Consider the following 4,621-nt stretch of genomic DNA (forward strand, 5'->3'; position numbering starts at 1 on the left):
CGATTTGTATTTTAATAAAAGTTGGGAGTTAAGTTTGCGAAAAGTGAAAAAGGAATAGTACTATTCATTTGGCCTTTGCTTTTAGATATAGGTATATAAGATGCAGGAGTATTAAGTGGGGGTGCGATTTGTATTTTAATAAAAGTTGGGGGTTAAGTTTATGAAACGTGGGAAAAGAATATTACTATTCATTTGGCTATTGCGTTTTAGATATAGGTATATAATATATAATATAATATAATATAATATAATATAATATAATATATAATATAATATATAATTACACAAAAATATACATAGAGCGAGCGTTACAAAAGGGAATATGTTGACAAAAATGAAGGTATTAAAACAAAATGTTATTGGAAACACAATGTCATAATCAGACAAAGATGACATCATTGACACATATGCATGACATCCTCCAATATTGCTTAATGCGTACATAATCATCCTATTCAATTATTTTCTCAAATCATTTGTTTCACTAGTAATTCAACACATTTTTTGCTAAGACTATCATTATTATTTCGGTCCGTTTCTACTTGATCACCTTTTTATTTTCTCCCAGTTCTAAAAATTTATCAGTTACTACAGAAAAAACTACTAAAAATAATTAAACTCCATATATTACTTTTGTTTACTATTCTTGATTATTTTATTCTTAATAACTTTTAGTTAATATCGTATGAAATATAATGCTAAAAAGGACAATTTATAGATCCACCAGGAGTATTTATTTTATTTGGGACAATTATTAAAGGACACAATCAGTGGCGATTCTAGAATCAAAACCCAATGAGGTCCCAAAAATTTATTTGATAAATTTCTTGCACAAAATATTGAACGTGTCGGGTCAAATCGGGTCGGGTCGGGTCGGGTAGGGTTGCGCCCAAAACACAAACATAAAATTGAATAATACTCGCAAAATATAAGGTTGTTCATATGCAGCGGCAATTAATGGCACATACAGTAACAATTTTAAAGTAGCAATGACCTATATAGTAGCAATTTTAAAATATTATTTTAGGCAATTTCCTATACAGTAGCAATTTTAAATTGAAACTAGTTGAAGGACCCGTGAATACACTGGTTTGTTAATGCGAATTTGAGAAAAGACTAACTAAAAAATAATTGTAGAAAAATATAAACTATCATTCAAATTTTAAAACTAACTCAATAACATAATATAAAGTACAAACTAACTTAGTTGCCATGAACACTATCAAGTCTCATAACCTTGTTCACAATTCTTTTGTAACTGTACGTTCTTTGTAATTAAAGAGAGGTAACTTTAAGATAATTTGTCATAAGTGCGATATAATACGGGATATATTTTTTCTATATAAGGCACAAGAATTCTTAATACATAACACAGGTAGCAAAACTCAATTTTAAAGAACATAAAATCTTATATTTCTCATGTTAAAGATGTCAATGCATTTTGGAAGCATGCTAAATCGAGACATCACCAATTTATTATCTACCACCTGCACATAAGTTTTAGGCATTAGTAATGGACCAACATCACAAACATATATACTTCAAAAGTCACTGCAAACATTAGAAAGAAGTAGCCAGAAAAAATTTGTTCATACCCATACAACTTCTCAATGTCATCGGCTCAAAGTCAGAGACATGATGCTACCTTTCTAACATTATATATTCAATAACAATTTAAAGAAGATTGCTGCATCATAAACAAACATCTATAGCTTTTAATCATATGCCTATGTAATTGATAGTGATAAAACTTTATAAACAAACATCTATAGCTTTTAATCATATGCCTATGTAATTGGTTCTATTTGCGCAAAACTTATTATGTTCAGAATCAAACTAAATTGAAATTCATTCATACATTTCATATACCAATCAACAAAACAAAAGACCATTTCATTACCTTTAGCTAGTACTCCGTAACTTTTACTCCGAATTTGATTCCCATTGACATCTAAAGTTGTTTTTCCAACAACCTTGATGGCTCCTTTCAATAAGACATGAGTGGAATCACACTTCAACATGTAAGCCTTAAAAAAGACATTCATTTCATGGTTAATAAGATTAACATTTGACATTAGCAGTACGTGACTACACATAACTTTACGCATATGATTTTTAATTAACTCTTCTATTCATAAAACCCCATGACCAGCGGTTCGCTCTAGGACAATATAAGAAATTATCTACAACTTATTAACAGATAAGTTTTCATACTAAATTAAAACATGGATACCTTATACATGCTGATCACCAAATTTCTCTCCATCATTTCATCGAACACCTGGCGTGCATCAAATAAATACGTTAAAAATCATATATTGAGAGCAGTAAATGTTGCTACTAACAGATGCAAAGATAATACCTTATTGTGCAGCTTAGTCTGGGGAGACTATCCAACACACTTTTCTACTAATCTGCAAGTTACATACCCCGCACTAATATGAAAGCAAAGTTTGTCAATGATGATATACAGTTAACCTCATTAAATGAATGTAGAACAAAGACTATAATTCAAATAAATCAATAAAATCAAATGAATCCATGGCTAGAAAATTTTCTTTATTTATTCGTAAAAAAATATTAAAGATTATATAAACGAAATTCACAATCTTAATTTAAAAGACGAAGAGAGGAGACCTGGATAACTATTAGGAAGAATCAGCGGAATTAAGGGTAGTTATCATGATTTTGGATGTAGAAATTTATGAATATGAAATATGAAATGAAGAATAAAAAAGGATGAACTTGAATTTGAAATACTCTTTCTCTATAGTATGTATTATTATATTCCCAAGACAACAGTAACCCTTCATATACATATTGATGGCGTGCACTTGACTAAAAAAGCTGCATCCCATATAGCGTGTGTTTGGACGAAAGTAGCTGGAGCTGGAGCTTATTTTTGAAGCAGATAGCTGGAGCTTATTATTTTTTATAAATGTTTGTTAAACTAGCTGGAGCTTATTTTTCAGTTCATAAGCTCTACTTTTTTTCATAAGCTACTACAAATAGCTTATTTTTTCAGAGCTTTTGATTTTCATAAGCTCTACTTTTTTTGTCTACCAAACGAAGCTTATGACTTGGAGCTTATTAAAATCATAAGCTCAAGCTCCAATAAGCTTTCATAAGCTCCAATAAGCTACGCGCCAAACACACCCATAATCTGATTTGATTTTAATATTTTCTTTATATTTTATCTTATTTAATTATTTTTTTAAAAACGTTTTTTTCAAGATTTTTTAATTTTGTTTAAATGTAATTAATATATTCTTAATGACATCATCACATTGCATAGATTTTTTTTAAGCTTGGTTAAAGCTTGTTTATGACATCATTTTCTTAGCCAAATATAAGAATAGAATAGATTTTATATATTATCAATATGAATCCATAACATTAACATTAGCTGTAAAATTGTAGTTTCTCCTTACTTTTTAAAAAGAATAAATTAGGTAGTTATGAGTGATGAGATTATGGATTCATATATACAATACCTATTACAAATATATTTACCATTACCCATATATCTTACTTGCAACCATATAATGCATTCACCATGAGTATTCACAATAAAATATGTATATCTCAACATAATAATTACACGTAATTTGTCATAATATATGTTTGATAGTAAATTTAACAAATTTTATTAATTTTTAGACACATTACACATTCTGATGAAAGAATTGTAAATTATGTCATATTATATTACGCTTTATTTTTATTATATATTTGAAAATATTGTAAGATTTCTTAAATATCTAATGGATATTCATTAACCCGCTTAACCTACTGGATATGGATATAGATTGATGAACTAAATTTAAATGGATATGAATATGACTTCACGCCCTCACCTGATCCATATCCGATCCATTGACATTCCTATGATGAAGGATTGAAGATAGAACTGTAAAAAATTGTGATGTAGAAGGAAGTAAAAAAGAATTAGAATTGGAATTGGACAAAGATTTATTTATTTTTATATCTAATATATACAATGGCTCATATTATAAAAATCATATCATAAGTGAGTTAGTTCAAACATTTTAGTAGTCCAAACTATTAAACTATAATCTCTAAAATTTTATGAAGTCCCATTATTATATTTAGTGGTGTCCTATACGTAAAAAATAAAAATTTTGTGATAAATTTCGAAAAACTAGTGGTGTCACGGGACTCCACGGGCCTTCACCTAAAGTCGCCACTGGACACAATAAGTATTTATTATTTACTTTGGTTATCAAGAGAACTATAATACTCCATCTGTCTCAAATCTATTGTCTATTATTCCATTTGAGATGTCTCAAATTAATTGTTCAGATTCTTTTTCAACCAATCAAAAGAGGTTAATCTAGAGAGAGAAGATATATTATTGGTGGAGAATTAAGTTAGTGGAATTTCCTAAAACTGCGTGTTTTTTGTCTGGGAACAACATATTTGGAACGGAGGGAGTACATTTTTGTTTCTTGCAATGCATTATATTATAAAGAAAAATATAACTCATCCCGCCCATCAATTATCAAAAGAACTATAACACATCGTTGGTGTAATATATCGGTGATGGCTTTAGAAAGAAAAATTTCAGACCATTTCCTCTAATCTTTCAAGATAAATTTAT

The 4,621-nt window shown here is 28.8% G+C and overlaps 1 long non-coding RNA gene across 4 annotated transcripts; it reads right to left on the reverse strand.

The window, feature by feature from the left end:
* Positions 1-1,214: 1,214 nt before the first annotated feature.
* Positions 1,215-2,769, reverse strand: LOC139858269 (uncharacterized). 4 transcript variants are annotated; one of them, XR_011762871.1, is made up of 4 exons: positions 2,638-2,769; positions 2,363-2,435; positions 2,234-2,281; positions 1,215-2,027 (listed from the first exon to the last, which is right to left on the reverse strand). It is a non-coding gene; the product is annotated as an uncharacterized lncRNA (long non-coding RNA). The 4 variants fall into 4 exon arrangements; XR_011762872.1 differs by having other exon boundaries at positions 1,215-1,487; positions 1,596-2,281; XR_011762869.1 differs by having other exon boundaries at positions 1,215-2,281.
* Positions 2,770-4,621: the final 1,852 nt, after the last annotated feature.

This window comes from Rutidosis leptorrhynchoides, chromosome 7 (genome assembly GCF_046630445.1).
Source record: "Rutidosis leptorrhynchoides isolate AG116_Rl617_1_P2 chromosome 7, CSIRO_AGI_Rlap_v1, whole genome shotgun sequence".
Lineage (NCBI taxonomy): Eukaryota > Viridiplantae > Streptophyta > Magnoliopsida > Asterales > Asteraceae > Rutidosis > Rutidosis leptorrhynchoides.